This window comes from Aquarana catesbeiana, linkage group LG06 (genome assembly GCF_042186555.1).
Source record: "Aquarana catesbeiana isolate 2022-GZ linkage group LG06, ASM4218655v1, whole genome shotgun sequence".
In the NCBI taxonomy this organism is placed as follows: Eukaryota; Metazoa; Chordata; class Amphibia; order Anura; family Ranidae; genus Aquarana; species Aquarana catesbeiana.
The window spans coordinates 129,760,365-129,780,853 of NC_133329.1; the positions used below are offsets into that span (position 1 = coordinate 129,760,365).

Below are 20,489 nucleotides of genomic sequence, written 5' to 3' on the forward strand. Positions count from 1 at the left end.
TATTTTCTGATGAAACAGAGTCCCTATATTCTATGTCAAGAATCTACTGCCACCCACATTATTGCACTACTTTTGATGTAATAGATAGTTAGTTGGGAAATGGTAATAAGCAGGGCCTGCCCTACCATGGGTCCTGGGTTAAGAGGGATGGCAACATGGGCGGAGTGCCCAATGACCCGAGGCTCCCTCCCTGCAGCATGCAGTGTCATGCTGCTTGCGCTGCCTGCACATTGGGGGCTGCCCCAGGATGCCACTAGCATTGAGGCAGCCAGCTGTAGTAGTCCACAGGGAGAAGGGGAGGCAAAGTGCCCAGAAGTGCTGCTGACTTAGACCCTGCCCTGATGTATGGTTGAGAGAAAGCAGAGGCTGCAGGTGCAGGGGTGCAGAGTGGGAGCGGCAGCGCTGAGATTCCCAGAGCGCTGATTATATGTGTAGCAAGCTGGCAGGCAGGTAGGTCCTTTGGCTTCTCCCCAATGCGATGCCTGTGTGGATTGTCTGACGAGGCTGCACTGATAGGCTGCGCTGATGGACACTGATAGGCTGCACTGATGGACACTGATAGGCTGCACTGATGGGCATTGGTAGGCTGCACTGGTGGGCACTGATGAGGTGGCACTGATGGAAACCTATGGGCACTGATAGGCTGCACTGATGGACCCTGGTGGGCACTGATAGGCTGCACTGATGGGCACTGATAAGGTGGCACTATTGGACACTGATGAGGCTACACTGGTGGGTATTGATCGGCTGCACTGATAGACACTGATAGGCTGAAATAATAAGCTGTACGGATGGACACTAATTAGGTGGCACTGATGGACACTGATAGGCTGCACTGGTGGGCACTGATGAGGTGGAACTGATGGAAACTGATGGGCAATAATAGGTTGTACTGATGCGGTGGCACTAATGGGCACTGAGGTGGCACTGATGGGCACTGATGAGGTGGTACTCATTGACACTGACAGGCTGCACTGATGGGCATTGATAGGCTGCACTGATGGGCATTGATAGGCTGCACTGGTGGGCATTGATTAGGTGGCACTGGTGGACACTGATAGGCTGCACTGATGGATATGGATAGGTTGCACTGTGGGCATTGATTAGGTGGCACTGGTGGACACTGATAGGCTGCACTGATGGATATGGATAGGTTGCACTGTGGTCACTGATGAGGTGGCACTGATGGAAACTTATGGGCACTGATAGGCTTCACTGATGAGCACTGATAGCTGCACTGGTGGGCACTGATGAGGTGGCACTGATGGACACTGATAGGCTGCACTGATAAGCTGCACTGATGGGCACTGATAGGCTGCACTGATGGGCACTGATGGACACTGATAGGCTGCACTGATGAGGTGGCACTGATGGGCACTGATAGGCTGCACTAATGAGGGGGCACTGATGGACACTGATAGGCTACACTGATGGGCACTGATCAGGTGGCACTGATGGTCACTGATAAGGTGGCACTGATGGTCACTGATAGGCTGCACTGATGAGGTGGCTCTGATGGACACTGATAGGCTGCACTGGTGGGCACTGATGAGGTGGCACTGATGGAAACTTATGAGCACGGATAGGCAGCACTGATGGACACTGATAGGCTGCACTGATGTGCACTGATGAGGTGGCACTGATGGAAACTGATGGCCACTGATAGGCTGCACTGATGGACACTAATAGGCTGCACTGGCAGGCACTGATAGGTTGCACTGATGAGGTAGCACTCATTGACACTGACAGGCTGCACTGATGGGCATTGATAGGCTGCACTGATGGGCATTGATAGGCTGCACTGATGGGCATTGATAGGCTGCACTGGTGGGCATTCATTTGGTGTCACTGGTGGGCACTGATAGGCTGCACTGATGGACACTGATAGGCTGCACTGGTGGGCACTAATGAGGTAGCATTGATGGAAACTCTTGGGCACTGATAGGCTTCACTGATGGACACTGATAAGCTGCACTGGTGGGCACTGATGAGGTGACACTGATGGTCATTGATAGGCTGCACTGATAAGCTGTACTGATGGACACTGATAGGCTGCACTGGTGGGCACTGATGAGGTGGCACTGATGGAAACGGATGGGCACTGATAAGCTGCACTGATGGGCACTGATGAGGTGGCACTGATAGGCTGCACTAATGAAGTGGCACTGATGGACCCTGATAGACTGCACTGGTGGACACTGATAGGCTGCACTGATGGGCACTGATAAGCTGCACTGATGGGCATTGATGAGGTGGCACTGATGGAAGTTGATGGGCACTGATGGACACTAATAGGTTGCACTGGTGGGCACTGATAGGCTGCACTGGTGGGCACTGCTGGGCACTGATAAGCTGCAGTGCTGGGCACTGATAGGCTGCACTGGTGGACACTGATAGGCTGCACTGGTGGGCTCTGATGAGGTAGCATTGATGGAAACTTGTGGGCAATGATAGGCTTCACTGATGGACACTGACAGGCTGCACTGGTGGGCACTTATGAGGTGGCACTAATGGACACTGGTAGGCTGCACTGATGGACACTGATAGGCTGCACTGATGAGGTGGCACTGATGGGTACTGATAGGCTGCATTGATGGACACTGATGGGGTGGCACTGATGGGCACTGATAGGTTGCACTGATAGGCTGCACTGGTGGACACTGGACACTGATAGGCTGCACTGATCAGGTGGCACTGATGGGCACTGATCAGGTGGCACTGATGGGCACAGATATGTTGCACTGGTGGGCACTGATGAGGTGGCACTGATGGACAATGATAGGCTGCACTGGTGGGCACTGATGGAAACTGATGGGCATGGATAGGCTACACTGATAGGCTGCTCTAATGGGCACTGATGAGGTGGCACTGATGGGCACTGATATGCTGCACCGATGGACACTAATAGGTTGCACTGGTGGGCACTGATAGGCTGCATTGGTGGGCACTGCTGGGCACTGATAAGCTGTACTGCTGGGCACTGTTAGGCTGCACTGATGGACACTGATAGGCTGCACTGGTGGGCACTTATAGGCTGCACTGATGGGCACCAATGAGGTGGCACAGGTGGGCACTGATTGGCACTGATAAGCTGCACTGATGGACACTGATAGGCTCCACTGGTGGGCCCTAATGAGTATATAATTACAGTATCATGATATAAAATAATGGATGTGGGGGCCTTTTGGTGGGCGTGATTTTTTTTTTTTTTTGGGGGGGGGGTCAGCATTTCATTCTTGGACCCAGGCAGCACAATGTCTTGGGCCAGCCCTGGTTACAAGGTCTATAACTGAATATGTATTAAGTGGAAGAATCTGTATTTTTTTAGACCCTACCGTTTTGTTTGTTTTTTAGGAATTGTACACTAATAAATAATTATTTTTATTACTATATAGTGTTCATTGATTTGTACGCAGATATATACATCTTATTGTTCATTGACTATTTACCTTTGGGATGTGGTGTTAAAATACTTGGAACCACCCTTGTTATTGTTTAAACAGCAAACATTACATCCAAGGTGATATACTTGAATAAAAACACAAGGAAAATTTGTATTTTTTATAATGTATTGAACCAACATAGCAATAAATGCAATGGCATACTGTAGCAAAAAGTAAGTGTAGCGCTACCTCCGCAGGAGCCGCTTTGTATGTTGAGTTCTCTGTTCTGCCACAACTCTTTAAGCTGCTCAGTCCCTACTGACACACCTGTGCAACTTAAACGTTAGTATACTAAACACAAACAATTTGGTAGTAGATTAGATATGTTATGGCGAGGCAAGTTAGACAATGCATGAATTAATAAACAGGCAACTGAATGTGTTTAAATATGCTGTACTGGTTAAGGTGAACACTGACCTATAATATGGCAATTAACTAACTGCAATAAAGTTAAAACAAATCTTAGCTGGTATAAGCAGTGAGCAATATAACAACATTAACTAACCCAAAGAAAGTTCCTCAAGTGTCATTTACGCATATAGCCCTAATAACAGGTCAGTGTATGCTTTCCTGACAAGGTGTACTCCTGGAGATGGGTATAAAGTACTTGGCACCTATTTAGTAGTAATAAGCTGGATATCGTTGTGGCCCATCTGTAAGGTTTTGCATGTGATGCTGTCCCTTGAAGGCTGTCCAGAGTGCAAATGAGCTGATAAATAAGGGGCAGCCTCTTGACATTAACTGTGGGCAGCAAGGGGTTAAGCTTGGTTTTTCCACTCACCATTCCTGACACCCAACGGATCTGGTCCTGAATGCTTGGCTCAGTCTCTCAGTTCTGGTCCTCATGGGCTCTGTCCTCTCTGGTGTAGGCACACACGGCAACAGGTCTCTCCAGCTCTGGTCCAAAAACACAGTTAAGGACACTGTCAGTTGCTCAATCTTCACGCTCTACAGTGTGGGTACAGACACCACAGGCAGCAGGTCCACACTCTCTGGTCTCCACCACTCTGCTATGGCCCTGGGTCTCTGCACAGTCTATGTTCCCTCTGGCAGAGGACACAAACCCCAGTAACAGGTCTGCACTCTGGCTTCCTGTACTAAAGTGCCAGATCCCCGGTGAATTGCCCGATGAAAGTGTGATCTCTCCTCCTTTTGTGAACAGGGAATCTTGGGTATTGAAGTCCAAGCCTCCATTATCTCTATGAGGGGGGGGAGTGAGGGAAGCTTCACACAGAGCCGCTCCTGTGAACAGCCACCCCAGCAACACCCACCCTAGGGTGTCCATAACCCTCCATTTCTTCTTTTTGAGCCATTCCTTGGCGAATTTACTAGTATACGTCAGTTCATGTTAAAAGATCCATTACTGGTTAAACTTTTGGACAGATGACCTCACATTCCCATTAAACACACTTTGATATGGTGAGAAATTCGTAGCTGACTTGATGACTGAAAGCTGCCCAGGCCTTGAAAGGGAAGCAACCCCAATTTATACCATTTTCACTACCATACTTTATGATTGATATGAGGTTCTCCTGAAATGCTGTGTTCAGTTTGTGTCAAACATGTCTTCTGTAAGTATGGCCAAACAACTCTATATTTGATTCATCAGTCCTAGCACATTGTTCCATAAGGCATGGTCTTTTCCTATAAGTTTAATGGCAAACTGTAATCTTGTGCTAATGTTTTTTGGACAGCAAAATCTCCCATCCCCCATGCAAGTTAATTAAGTGCAAACTCTTTCTGAATGTAGATGCATGCACTTGGACACCAACTGTTCAAACGATTAGCTTCAGATCCCGCTATTACATTAAACAGTCAGCCCTTGGCCTGAATTTGCTGGGTCTGGACATATTAGTTGTACATTGAAATTGATACCCATTGTGGAATGTTTGATTTCAAATAATGTAACCTTAGCTTTTTTGTCATGGTAAATAGTAACACCACACGCATCAATAGAAAAGATAACACCAGTCCCTAAAATATCAGAGCCTCAAATAAGACAGGTTTTACCTACATTACCCCATACATTTTTACACTTTACTTGTGTTACACTTTAGGAATACCCAGATATCAGTATGCCTAGTAAGGATATTTCCAATTTTGTGGGGTTTCTACAGCAACCTTTTACTTGTAGATATCACTTGCTAGTTTTGCAATTCTAATGTGTTAACAGTGGTTTTATGCAAAGTAGGGGGTTAAATGGTATTTTTTATTGGCACAGCTAGCAGGATATTTCATTTGAAGGCATCTCTGTGCCCTTGCTTGCTCGTTGAGTTTGCAGGCTTGTGCTGAGATTCTGAAAAGGCTGCAAGAAAGACGGGAGCCACAGAATATATCACCTCTGTAAAATGACTATCAAAAATGTTCCTACAGTACAAAGGCATTTTATATATCAGCAGTTGGGTACTGTATGTTAAGGTGAAATTTTCAGGTATTCCAGGAACGATTTAACACAAGCCAAAAGAATACGAAATCCAAGCATCCAAAAAAGCAAGACTACTAAATAAATCAATTAATAAGACTAGCAGAGTCCACATGAAGGAACCTTTCTCATTTAAGAACTTGTATAATAAAAATAATAATGAATGTGGCTGATTCAAGCTTCCCCATATATAAAACTTCACTGCCAAAACATTGTGTGTATGAAATTTATGTCAAAACTGTAGCAAATCTGTTTGCTCTCAAGCAGTTTTTCAAGTTTTTTTTTTTAAAGGTTTTAGCTGGCTATACGCCAGTAAAATGTGTTTGAACATTTGTATGGAAATTTCAAAACATTCTATAGAACCACTATAAATGTAACAGATTTCATATTAAAACCATAAAAATGTACTTCAATTGCTATGCCAATGTTTCAAATTCAACATTCGATTTTGAGATGCACAAGTATGATCTTTCCTGAACAAACACCACATTAACAGTGAGACATTTGTTTGTTCAAGAACAATTTTCCATTATGTTTTGATTTCCCTTGTTATTACAGTAGAAAACAATTGTTTATTTGATCCCACTAACTATTAGAAAATCAAACTAACTTTCCACAACCAAATTTTTTCAAACAAATTCTACTGTGTTTGACCAGCTTTAGGCAGGTCTCTGAATAGCTAAGCTATCCTTCCACTAGCATTCTGATTGAATGCAGCAAATTTTATTACAGAACACCCCTGTAAAGAGTGTAGATTCGGTTGCTATAAGGATCAGATGAGGATGAATTGATCTTTAAAGAATGACCAGCATTCAATGATTTTAGTACCCTAAATTAGATATCTGTTCTTGATTTCAAACACACAGATGACTTATCTTGAATGTCTTGAATACATGTGCTCATATACAAGGAGATAACAACTGATCTACTGTAAGCAAATTTGTTATTGGGTCCTTTTATACATACAAATATTCATGTTTATAGAAAGATTTTTCTTAAGAAAGAACTTTTGTCATTTAGATGGTGTCTTCATGTCTAACTATTCTCTGTTGTGTGTGGGTAGCTTAAAGTGGTTGTAAAGGTAGAAGGTTTTTTATCTTAATGCAATCTATGCATTAAGATAAAAATCCTTCTGTGTGCAGGAACACCCCTTAGCCACTCTAATACTTACCTGAGCTTCATCTAGATCCAGCAATGTTGCATGAGAGACTTGGTTGTCCGGGACGCCCCTCCTGATTGGCTGAGACAACAGCGCAGTGCCATTGGTTCCTGCTGCTGCCAATCAAAGTCAGTGAGCCAATGAGTAGAGAAAGGGGCCAGGCCGCGGCTCTGTGTCTGAATGGACACAGGGAGCTGCGGCTCGACTCAGGTGCCCCCATAGCCAGCTGCTTGCTGTGGGGACACCCAGCAGGAGGGAGGAGCCAGGAGCACAGAAGAGGGACTGAGAAGAGGAGGATCTGGGCTGCTCTGTGCAAAACCGCTGCACAGAGCAGGTAAGTATAACATGTTAGTTATTTTTAAAGAAAAAAAACTGAGACTTTAGTATCACTTTCAAGTTGATCTGTAGCCACCTAGAAAATGCCATGTAAGCAGCCCAGACTAGAGTTTCTTTGTCATCTTTTACTGACCTAAATGTTTGTTCAACATATGTCCAAACTGTCTGGCTAAAGCCGGGTACACATGGGCTGAATGTCGGTAGACAACGGGCGGTTTAAAAAAATGCCTGCCGAAATTTGGCTCGTGTGTATGTTGCGCCAATAGCAGAGTGTTCTGGCAAGGGGGGGTCCCCCTAGTACAGCGGCTCCGACCGGAGTTGATGGGTTTTTTCGGGTTGGAAAAAAAAAAAACATATGGTGTGTACCTGGCTTAAAAGTGGTAATACAGGCTTTGCTGTGGTGGAGAAATTGAGGAAATTGTGGCTTTCACACCTAGTAATGCCTCCTAGATAGTTTGTATGTATGTTGTGGATAAGAGACTGGGACGTGCTGGTGGCTGCAGACTGGAGTTTATGCACATTTCATGTACATTGCAACATAATTGGCGCAACAGAAATATACTGTGAAATATTAATTTATTGTGGTGGCTATAAATATTCTTTAAAGCAGACTTAAAATGGCTGTAAAGGCAGAAGGTTTTTTTATCTTAATGCATTCTTTGCATTAAGATAAAAAAAAACCTTCTATGTGCAGCAGCCCCCCTAGTACTTACCTGAGGTCCATCTAGACTCAGCAATGCTGCACGAGAAACTCGGCTGTCCGGGACTCCCCTCCTCATTGGCTGAGACAGCATTGGCTCCTGCTGCTATCAAAGTCAGTGAGCCAATGAGTAGAAAAAGGGGGTGGGGCTAGGCCACTGCTTCGTGTCTGCTTGCTGTGGGGCACTCGACAGGAGGGAGGGGCCAGGTGCACCAAAGAGGGACCCGAGAAAAGGAGGCTCTGGGCTGCTCTTTGCAAAACCACTGCACAGAGCAGGTAAGTATGACGTGTTTGTTATTTTTAACTAAAAAAAAACAAGACTTTAGTATAACTTTAAAGTATTAAATGAGTTTTAGACCTCATTCACATGGGCAACGTCAGTTAATCTCAGTTTTCATCCATCTTCCGTTCTGCTAACATCCGTTAATTTATCCATTTACATCAATTTTTGCATCAGTTTTTGCATCAGTTTCGATCCGTTTACAGCAGTTCCTGTGGCTTTGAGGACATTACCCAGAAAGCATTGCTCCTCCCATGCTGCTTTGCAGTTTTCAGTGAGTGACTTGTCCTTGCCGTGTTCTTCCTTTGTCCTTGTCCTTGTGTGTGCTATCTGCATTGTGCAATGGATTCCAACAATTTTTGGGACAGCTTGACATTGTTTGTCATATTTGCCTATATGAGGAGAAAGGAGAGCAAGAAAAAGCAGATTGTGGCTAGGAGACGTCAATTTTGGACCTCTCCATGCTACTGAAGCGGCCATCTGAAGATTTTGTGGCTCTGCATTACGCTCAACTTATACAGTGTCCCACTAAGTTTTTCAACTTCACCAGGATGACCGTAGCCACATTCGACTACTTACTGGACCAGCTGCACCCACGGCTGCAGCGGAGACATACTAATATGAGAAGGTGTGTACCTGCAGATGAACATCTCTTAGTGACCTTGAGGTAAGAACTCATTCATTTATATCATTTTTTTGTTGGTCTACTGCAGGGGTTGGCAAACCTCGGCCCTCCAGCTGCGGTGAAACTACAAGTCCCATGAAACATTGCAGTGTGTGTGTGTGTGTGTGTGCGTGTGTGTGTGTGTATATATATATACAGTGCCTTGCAAAAGTATTCATCCCCCATGGCTTTTTACCTATTTTGTTACATTACAGCCTTTAGTTCAATGTTTTTTTCCTTGTCAAAAGAAGTTTATTGAGTATACAATGTTATAAAGATACATAAAGTAAGTTTACAAGGATCTATAAAGTAAGCTCATTGTTTTACAGTAGGGTTTATATAGGTAAATATCATGAAATTTCAAATATTAAACATTGGGTTCACATAAACCTAAATTAAAGATATATATCATTTCCTTAGTTACTTTTGTAGGTATTTAAATGATTTATACCTACTATACATATTGTTTACAAGTAGAGTGTATATAGGTCAAATAAATTCTGATAATGAGCTTTAATCGTAAGGTGGAGAAAAGGAAAGAGAAAGAAGAAAAAGGGTTGAAAGGTAGAGGTATGGTCCACAAGGTTGTCCCGCTCGTCAGTTTATTATTCTTTTTAGTTCTCTTTGAAGCCTTAGAATGGGTGTCTCTGTAAGTCATTTAATCTGTTACCATGGCAACAGGACAGAGTCATTGAAATTTGACAGGAACTGTTGTTTTATCCAAGGATGCCAAAGTTTTTCAAATTTTGGAATTTGATTTTGATCGATGGCTACCATCTTAGCATGGGACATTGTATTATTCATTCTGTGAATTGTTTCTGCTAGTACCAATGTAGGAGATTTCCATGCCTTGGCCACTGTTTGTTTTGCAGCCGTTATTAGTTGGATCATAAGTTTGAATTGAGAGAGTGTTAACCATTCCGGTTTTAGATTAAGTAAAGTTAAATATGGATCTGGTTGTATTATTTTTTTAAATATTTTAGATGCAATCACGAAGACTTCCTTCCAGAAGGTTTGGATTACTGGGCACGTCCACCATATGTGTAAATATGTGCCTATTTCTGGGCATCCTCGAAAACAAAGAGTTGAGGTATTAGGTGAATATTTTGCCACTCTAGCGGGTACAAGGTACCAGCGAGTTAGGACTTTATAATTTGTCTCCAGTGCCAAGATGTTGGGTGAAGATGACTTAGATGTGAGCCATATATTAGACCAGTCCGTGTCTTCTAAAGTTTGTCCCAGGTCCTCCTCCCACCTCTGAACGTAAGAGGGTCTATTAAGATTTGCTACTCCATATAATTGATTATAAAGTGATGAAATTGTACCTTTAGCAAATGGATCTTTTGTACAGATTGATTCAAAAATGGATAATTGGGATAATGGTGTATCCCCCTTTAGGAATGGTGTATAGAAATTTTTGATTTGGAGATATCTAAATATCTCAGAGTTTGGTAGATCATATTTTTCTCTAAGCGATGGGAATGAAAGGAATGATTTAGATGCTATGAAGTCATTTAGTGTCTGAATGCCTGATGTTGTCCAAGCTTTAAAAGAATTTGGGTAGATCCATGCCGGATAAAAGGCCGGATTTCTGATAAAAGAAAGGAGAGGATTGTGTGGAGATTGTAACTGATATTTGGTTTTTAGTTTATCCCAGAGAGATAAGAAGTGTTTAGTTATGGGATTATGAATTTTAAAGCGGTCTTTAGGATCAAGCCATAATAAATTTGATATTAATAGGGTCATTTTCTGAAGCCTCTATAAATACCCATAATGGGATTTCCTGTTTTGCATGGTATTTGGACAGACTGGCCAAATGTGCTGCTCTGTAGTAGTTAGTAAAATTAGGGTATCCCAGGCCTCCTTTATTTTTGGGAAGATGTAGTGTGTGTATAGGTATACGTGGTTTAGAAGATCCCCATATAAACGAAGTTGCTCTTTTTTGTACTATTCTCAAAAAATAGGAAGGAATTGGAATAGGGAGGACTCTGAATAGATAAAGCAATTTGGGTAGAATAGTCATTTTGATTGCATTAATCTTCCCTATCCAGGATAAAGGAAGTTGCGACCATTGTTTTATTAGATTTGTGATCTGTCTTAATACAGGAGGATAATTGGTTGAGAATAAGTCAGAATGAGATGCTGTTAAATGAATTCCAAGATATGGGATTGATTTTTCTGCCCATGTGAATGGGAGTGCAGCCCTAGCCGGGATCAATTCCATGTTTGTGAGTGAAATATTAAGCACTAGGCATTTCTTAGGATTAATCATAAGGCCGGATAGGGCTGCAAATCCATCAAGAGCTGGTATTAAGTTAGGACCAGAGACCTGTGGTGATGATAGAAAAAGTAATATATCGTCTGCAAATATACATAATTTGTGTGTAATACCTCCTACTTCAATGCCAGTTATAGTTTGGTTTGTTCTGATGTATTGGGCCATGGGTTCGAGTATAAGGGAAAATAATAAGGGAGATAATGGGCAACCCTGTCGGGTACCTCTTTCGATATTAAAGGCTTCAGATTTGTATCCAGCATATTTTATATAGGCTTTGGGTTTATTATATAATGCTTTGATCCATGTTAAAAAGTGGGGTCCAAAACCCCATTTTTGTAATGAATATTGCATATATTGCCAGGATACTGTGTCAAATGCCCTCTTAATATCGAGAGATAGAAAACATAAAGGGATTTTCCGTTTTTTAGCAATATGTGCCAATAACACTGCCCTGCGTATATTATCGCCTGCCTGTCTATTTGGCATGAAGCCTACTTGATCTCTATGTATTAATTTTCCTATAATGCTATTGAGGCGTTTTGCTATTATTTTTGCTAATAATTTAATATCGAGGTTTAACAGAGAGATAGGCCGATAATTCACACAGGAAGTATCATCAGAAAGGGGTTTTGGGATCATACAAACAATTGCCATTAGTGTTTCTTGTCGAAAAGAATGTCCATCTAGAAGTTTGTTAAAAGTTTCAGTGAGAATGGGAGAGAGTATTTCTGAGAATGTTTTATAGTATAAAGCCGAGTAGCCGTCTGGGCCTGGTCTTTTGTTAAGTTTTAGGTCTTTTATGGCGTTAGCAACTTCATCTATAGTTATAGGCTCATCCAAACTGCTTTTTTGATTCTGAGATAACTCAGGTAAGGTTATTTTTGAGAAGAAGGATTCAGCTTCTGTAGGATTAAATTCATTGTTTGTTTTGTATAAAGTTGCGAGATGTGAGTGAAATTTATGGACTATTTTAACTGGATTACAAGTGTAAACATTTTTTGATAATTTCAAACGTATTGGTTTGAAAGATTTGTTAGTTGAATTTAATGCCCGAGCCAAATATGTACCTGGTTTGTTTGTATTCATGTAGAAATTGTGTTTGGAGCGTTTGAGGGATTTATCAACTGACTCAGTGAGAAATAGATCGTATTCCAATCTAGATTTTTCCAGATGAGATTTTGTACTCTGAGATGGATTATCTTGAAATGATATGTAGGCTGCATTAAAATTGAGTTCTAGTTTTTTTGCTAGATTTTTGCGTTCCCGTTTAAATAGTGCCATTTGTCTTTGTATTGTACCACGCAAGACAGGCTTATGAGCTTCCCACAGTGTTATTGGGGAGATGTCTGTTGTATTATTAATTGATATGTATTCCTTTAAAGCTTGTTCAATGGCCATCTGATGTAGTGGGTGTTTGAGCATTATGTCCGGTAAGTACCACGTTGGGTCATGCGCTTTTGGTATGGCTGAGGCTATAGTAGTGTATACTGCATTATGGTCAGACCACGGAATCGGAATTATATCTGATGCAATAATTTCTGGTATCATTCCTATTGTTAGAAAAATATGATCTATTCTGGTGAAGGTTTGATGAGGGTGCGAGAAATAAGTGAATTTCTTTTTCATTGGGTTACTTTCTCTCCATGAATCTACCAGATTGTATTTGGAAAGAAGTTGAGAAAAAGGTAATCTAGAGGTTATTTTGGATGGTGTAAAAGGTGATTTATCTAGAAATGGGAGGAGGACCTGGTTCGAATCCCCACACATTATCACTGTTCCTATTTTGTGTGTATTAATCACTTGTAATATATGTGAGAGGAATGGTGTAGGTTGTTTGTTAGGAGCGTAGTAGGAAATCACTGTGATTGCTGTATCCATTATATAACCCATGAGTATCAGGTATCTACCTTCTGGGTCTTTAATTTCTGATGATAAGGTGAATGGTGTGGATCGGTGAAATGCAATTAGAGTTCCCCTTTGCTTGGTACAGGCAGAAGCCGTGTAAATTTGTTGATAAAAAGGAGAAATATATTTTGGAGTAGAATCTTTGGTGAAGTGTGTTTCTTGGAGGCATACTATGTGAGCCTTCTTGTTATGGAAAGTACGGAAGGCTTTGGTCCTTTTTTGAGGGACATTTATTCCCTGAACATTCAGGGAAAGTATATTCAGTGGTGCCATGGCAATAGATCAAATAGTTTTGACTTACTTTTTGTTATGCAGAGCTGACTGCGCAGATCAACCTGTGTGGACTGAAGAGATGAATAGATAAAAAAGAAACCAGTGAATTCTGGAGTAAAGAGTAAACAAAAAACATATGAGATTAGATGATACATTGTATAAATTATTTTTTGCAAGTAATCACAATTTACCCGTGAAAGAGAATAAATATCTCTCTCAGGGGAATAAGTGCCTTCGTCACACTCCCACATAATATGGTTGGGAGAATGAGGAGGGCTAATGGGGGTACACGGATCTTCCGCTTACAGGAGAGAAGTGCTATGTCAAAAGACATCAAAATGATGTTTCATTAATTGGAGTGCAGAATATAGTTTTTGTTGAAATTATTTATTCCAGGGTGGTTGTATATGGTTAGTCTTGCCCTAGGCTAAATAATTCGGTTAGAAAGGTACTGTTAATAACTTTGGTATTGATGAAGATAGTTTGAATTATTTTGGGATTTTAACCCTTTTAGAGTAAACAATTACATATTTTATTCATATGTAACTGTTTAAATATGTTAACTCATAAAATTGAGGTTGTATTGCTTCAGATTAGAATAAACAAAAACATAATTCTAGGAACTAGTTAGGTAATAATATATTTGTTTTAAGAAAAGAAAGAAAAAGCTTCCATTACTTCTGGATTATTGAACATATTTATCCTAAAAAGTAATAAATCTATTGTTATTACCTGATAATATATAACTGAACAAGAATTTCCTTATTTCACTTATATATTCTAAGGCTATATGAATCAGAAGTAATAAGAAATATAACTGGAATGTAACATGATCCCACACAGTGTGTGACTATCAGAATGCAGTTACATTCAGTTATAAATATAGGTTTTTTTTATAGAGAACCATCTCTTAGTATAATAAATGAAGAGATATCAGGAATTAGGATGTCAGTCCATTGAATCTTCTTGGTCCATGGATGATGTGGCATAACGGCCTCTTTTGTGAGAATGATGATTCCCATTTTGTTCTGAAATTTTCTGGGTGCTGCCTGAAGGTGAAGATGACGCTATTCTTCTGCGTGTGGGAGTGTTGCTGCTTGTGGGTTCTGTCAGATTTAATTTTAAAAGGGTTTGTTGTAGTTCATCTGCTGATCTGCTTCTGTAAATTGTACCTTGGTAGTTAAATCTGACTGAAAAGGGGAAGCCCCATTGATACATAATGTTGTGGCGTTGCAGTTCCATTAGTTGGGGTTTCATGGATCATCTTTTAGTAATAGTAAGTTGGGATAGGTCAGCAAAAATTTGATAATTGTGTCCTTGAAAATTAAGTTCCTTTTTTTCTCTTGCAGCAATTAGTATTTGTTCTTTCATTCTGTAATAATGAAATTTTGTGATTATATCACGTGGGGGTCCATCTTTCTTTTTGGCTGTGAGGGCTCTGTGTACTCTGTCCAGTTCTAAACGTTCAATAGGGATATCTGGCTTTAGTTCTTGTAATAGAGCAGTAATAGTAGATTGCAGGTCTGTCACAGTTTCAGGTATTCCCCTTATGCGCAAGTTTGAACGTCTGGCTCTATTTTCGTAATCTTCGAGCTTAGTTTGAAGTATTAAATTCTCTTTTTTTAATTGTTCCAATTCTGTTATATATTCTTGGGTTGTAATTTCAATTTCATCCATTTTTATTTCTAAGGCTGAGGTGCGGTTTCCCAGCTCTCTTATTTCTTTGGTTAGGCTTTTTGTTATTTGGTCTGAGGTTTGTTTTAAAGCCTTATGAAGCATCTTTTCAAATTGTAATAATATTACTGGGGATACTGAGGAGGCTTGTGGAGAAGTTTGTGAGAGGATTTGTTCTGTATCTGACTCAAATGGAGAGTCTTGCTGTGACATTTTCTGTCTGTGAGAGCGCCCTGATGCTGTATCTTGTGAGGTGACTGGAGCTGCTTCAGCTGCAGTGAGTGCCTGTGAGCTCTTTGTGAGGTGATTTTTATTTCTGCCACGGTTTCCTCCCAGTACCATATTTCCTGCCCAAACTTTCACAGTTTGTTCCCTGGGGCAAAAAGGTTCAAATGGATACCTTTTGAGCCTGCAGGCTCCGCTTTGTCCTTCTCTTCTCTCCTCAGCGGTGTGGAGTTCTAACAATGCATGTCTGCTCTGCTAGGCTCCGCCTCCTGCCCTCCTAGTTCAATGTTTTTTTAATCTGAATTATATGTAATGGATCAGAACACAATAGTCTAAGTTGGTGAAGTAAAATTAGAAAAATATATACATAAAACGATTTTTCAGAAATAAAAAACTGATAATTGGCATGTACATATGTATTCACCCCCTTTGTTATGAAGCCCATAAAAAGCTCTGGTGCAGTCAAATAACCTTCAGAAAGCACATAATTAGTGAAATTATGTCCACCTGTGTGCAATCTAAGTGTGACATGATCTGTCATTACATATACACACCTTTTTGAAAGGCCCTAGGGGCTGCAACACCTAAGCAAGAGGCACCACTAACCAAACACTGCCAAGAAGACCAAGGAACTCTCCAAACAAGTAAGGGACAATGTTGTTGAGAATTACAAGTCAGGGTTAGGTTATAAAAAAATATCGAAATCTTTGATGATCCCTAGGAGCACCATCAAATCTATTATAACCAAATGGAAAGACCATGGCACAACAGCAAACCTGCCAAGAGATGGCCGCACACCAAAACTCACAGACCAGGCAAGGAGGGCATTAATCAGAGAGGCAGCACAGAGACCTAAGATAACCCCAGAGGAGCTGCAGAGTTCCACAGCAGAGACTGAAGTATCTGTACATAGGACGACAATAAGCTATACGCTCCATAGAGTTGGGCTTTATGGCAGTGTGGCCAGAAGAAAGCCATTACTTTCAGCAAAAAACAAAATGACACGTTTTGAGTTTGTGAAAAGGCATGTGGGAGACTCCCAAAATGTATGGAGGAAGATGCTCTGGTCTGATGAGACTAAAATTTAACCTTTTGGCCATCAAAGAAAATGCTATTTCGGGCGCAAACCCAACACATCACATCACCCAAAGAACACCATCCCCACAGTGAAACATTGTGATGGCAGCATCATGCTGTGGGGATGTTTTTCAGCAGTCGGGACTGGGAAACTGGTCAGAGTTGAGGGAAAGATGCATGGTGCTAAATACAGGGATATTCTTGAACAAAACCTGCACCACTCTGTGTGTGATTTGAGGCTAGGACGGAGGTTCACCTTCCAGCAGGACAATGACCCCAAACACACTGCTAAAGCAACACTTGAGTGGTTTAAGGGGAAACATGTAAATGTGTTGGAATGGCCTAGTCAAAGCCCAGACCTCAATCCAATAGAAAATCTTAAAGATTGCTGTTCACAAGCACAAACCATCCAACTTGAAGGAGCTGGAGCAGTTTTGCAAGGAGGAATGGGCAAAAATCCCAGTGGTAAGATGTGGCAAGCTCATAGAGACTTATCCAAAGCAATTTGCAGCTGTGACAGCTGCAAAAGGTGGCTCTACAAAGTATTGACTTTAGGGGGGTGAATAGTTATGACTTTTTCTGTTATTTTGTCCTATTTGTTGTTTGCTTCACAATAAAAAAGAAAAACATCTTTAAAGTTGTGGGCATGTTCTGTAAATTAAATGATGCAAATCCTCAAACAATCCATGTTAATTCCAGGTTGTGAGGCAACAAAACACGAAAAATGCCAAGGGGGTGAATACGTTTGCAAGGCACTGTAATAAATATCGTATCCATTTATGTGCCAGTAGAATGTTGTTTTACTTGAAAACCTAAAAAGATGTTACATTTTTTTCTAGGTTTCTTGCAACTAGCCAGTCCTATACCTCTTTAAACCATAATTTTTTACTGGGCATTTCAACTATTTTGGAGATGATGTGCATGATACTTGCTTAGCCATATGGGAAGAGCTGTGTCCAGCAGTGATGCCATTACCAGATGGAAACATGGCGAAGAATAGCAGATGGATTTTGGAATTGAGCAAACTTTAAAAATTGTATCTAAGCCCTTGATGGAAAGCCTCCATGTTCCAAAAGCCTCCATGTTCCGGGTCCAGATTTCATAATTACAAGAAATATTTTTCATTGGTCCTCGTGGCTTTCTGTGATAGCAATTATAAATTTATCGGTGTGGATATTGGGGCATATGGCAGTAGTTCTGATTCCAGAGTGTCCTGTAAGTCTTTAATGGGTCAAAGACTGCAAGAAGGGGGGTTCAACATACCATCTGATCAGCCTCTGCCTGGAACTGAAGGACCAGACCTGCCTTTCGTGCTTGTTGCAGATGAGGCCTTCGCACTTTCTCTATATCTGCTTAGGCCTTATGCCAGAAGTAATCTGGACAACAAGAAAAGGATCTTTAACTATCGGCTGAGCCACGCAAGACGCCTAATTAAAAAGAGGTGGGGTTGGGGAAAATGAAGTAGAAGTTTGGGGAGAAGAACCAGAGCTGGTTGGCTATTAGCTTGAGAAACATCAGCAGAATTTTAGCTATTGTTTACACTCGGAGGATATGTTCCCTGTGAGGAATGAGCAGGAGAGGAACTTACATAAGAAGGCCTTTGGATATTGTGCATTGAGCTGTATGAACGCACAAGGGTCTGTGGATAGGATGGTAGATATGGCTGGGCCAGAAGGTATGGGGACTCATAGGAATATTGACGGTATGACCTCTGAGGGGGTTCATACTGGCTAATAGTGGGTAATGGCATCCCTGACTCAGCAACTCTAATACATCCCCCCACATAATTAAATATACCCATATGTATCTCCATCTGCCTCTCTGCTGGTGCTTTTTGAAGTGTATGATAAATTGACCTCAGGAAGGACGCATTTGAGTTATTTGGATCACAGAATGGATCTTTACTCTCCTGTCTTTTAAAGGAGGTCATCCCGTCCATGAAGAACTTTATGGCTTTGTCCATCTATGTATTTTCCGGCTTTTTGCCACACCGCCAGGATCGTGATGTTGTTGGCATGTCATCACTAATCTGTACAGACTAATATTCCGATTGAGAAATGCAATGATGCCTTGGTGTACATCAGATAAAGCTTAGTAATCAATAGTATGCTTACATGTATGGATCTTTGCGAAGAGCTTGGACGTGCTGTCTCATCCACAGACTGGGACTGGACTTCTCCCTTTTGTGTGGCTTGCTCACCTTCCTGCATTGCTTCCGTTTCATTATTTTCAGTGTTCTCACCACAACTCTGAGACGTTTGATGATGTACTACAATAAAAAGGAGGAACATTTGGTCACAAAACCTTACTATATGGAGACCTACTATTTTCACTTTCTAGATGGAACATCCAAACGTCACTTACAGTCTAATGTCCATGACTTTCCTTAAGAAGGACAACATTTTCGAAGAAGACTGATTTTTTTTCTTTGTGGTAGCTCCGGAACCGCTTGCACACTCTGCCGCATCATTCAAATCTCTTCGAAAGCGGTCTCTCAGAGAATGCCACCTTCTGTTAATTTAGAATCTTGTAAACACACATTGAGAAGAATTTGAGTAAATATTTGATTTTGAGTAAGATACCTGAGAAAAAAACCTATAACCAATAGGACTCCATAGTCTGTTGAGGAGTCAGCACGCCCTTGCCTATTCACAATACTAAACATCATGTGCACAGAATGCTATCAACATATTGAGATGGACAGCAATATTTTTATGCTTAGGTCACCACAAATTTAGCGTGCAACAAGGACAGCAATAGATACAAAAATTATGTCCTTCTGGGACAAGGTGCACACACTTCAGATAGGCCAGAAAGGATGTGCACTGACCTCAAATTCACATGCATTACTACAAACGGTAAATAACAATACATACAAAGCAGAGTGCCACATGGTTTGGCTCTGTTGCAGCGAGAGACTGAACAGTACGTAAATCACATGTTTCCATAATCTCATGATTCCATAAAAACAGTGACAAGAGAGCATGCTGCAGTTGGGCAACACTTACCACGTTGATCACGCTGTTTGGGAGTCATGGTGGACCAATTTGGTGTCACAAGCTTAGAGATTTCATCCCATAGTTGTTGTGTTCTTACTCTTTCATTGTGGTCCCGACAGGTTGAGCCCCACAAGCCTGGCCTTTTGTGCACCAGGTTTATTAGATCCTCCTGAGGGACATCTCTGGCCATGTTTCTCCTTGGGGATGTACTGGGGATGTGCTTCCAACATACTTCCTATTGCTCAACTACTGCCTGGGTCATAGGTTGAGTTCACAGACAAACAAAAAAAAATTATTTCTTCAAAACGGATCTTAACTGATCGGACGTAGCCTTTTACTTAAAAAAAAACGGATATAACTAGAAGCGGAGGTTAACGGATGGTCACCCGTTTGCCCATAAGAATGCATTGTCCGTTGATGGATGGAAGAAAAACGGATAGACGGTCCGGTCGTGTGAAAGGGATCTTACACTGATATGATTGTAGAAAAAAAGAAAGGAAGCAGTATTTTTTTTTTTTTTGCAGTTATGTTCGCCTAAAAGCCTCATATATGTGGAAATTGTTAATTTATTGATAAATAAAGGAATGTAATAAATCTGCAAAAAATAAATCAAGGAAAGAAAGAATGAAAAAAGAAGATTATAAATGACACTGAATTAAAATTGAAATTCCAATTTACAGCACAGGAGGACGTAGAAGCTAAACTTCTAAACACAAATTTTAAATCTATAAAAGGCAGTTCTAGCAATCAATCCCACCTTCCATCCAGCACTATGCCGTTTCCTGTTCTCCAGCTGCTGTACACACGCTGGCTGGAAGGAAGTGCCACCTACACAGCCCTTTCCTCCATGTTGTCCAGGTAGATCTCAACTTCTGAAAGGTTGTCTACCCCTGCTTTACAGCCTATACAGTTACTCTGCATAGATTGGATTGGGGCCATACTCCTAAACTAGAACCGCTAGAACATGCAGCAGGCATGGTCAGTGCTAAAGAAGATAACTGCAAAATTAGCAACAGTTGCACATTGGGTTTTTTCTTTGCCTTTCTCTGAACTA

General features: G+C 41.3%; 1 protein-coding gene across 2 annotated transcripts in view; it reads left to right on the forward strand.

Moving 5' to 3' along the window:
• Positions 1–20,489, forward strand: part of BAIAP3 (BAI1 associated protein 3) — a 597,572-nt gene that overhangs the window by 227,136 nt on the left and 349,947 nt on the right. The window lies entirely within an intron of this gene.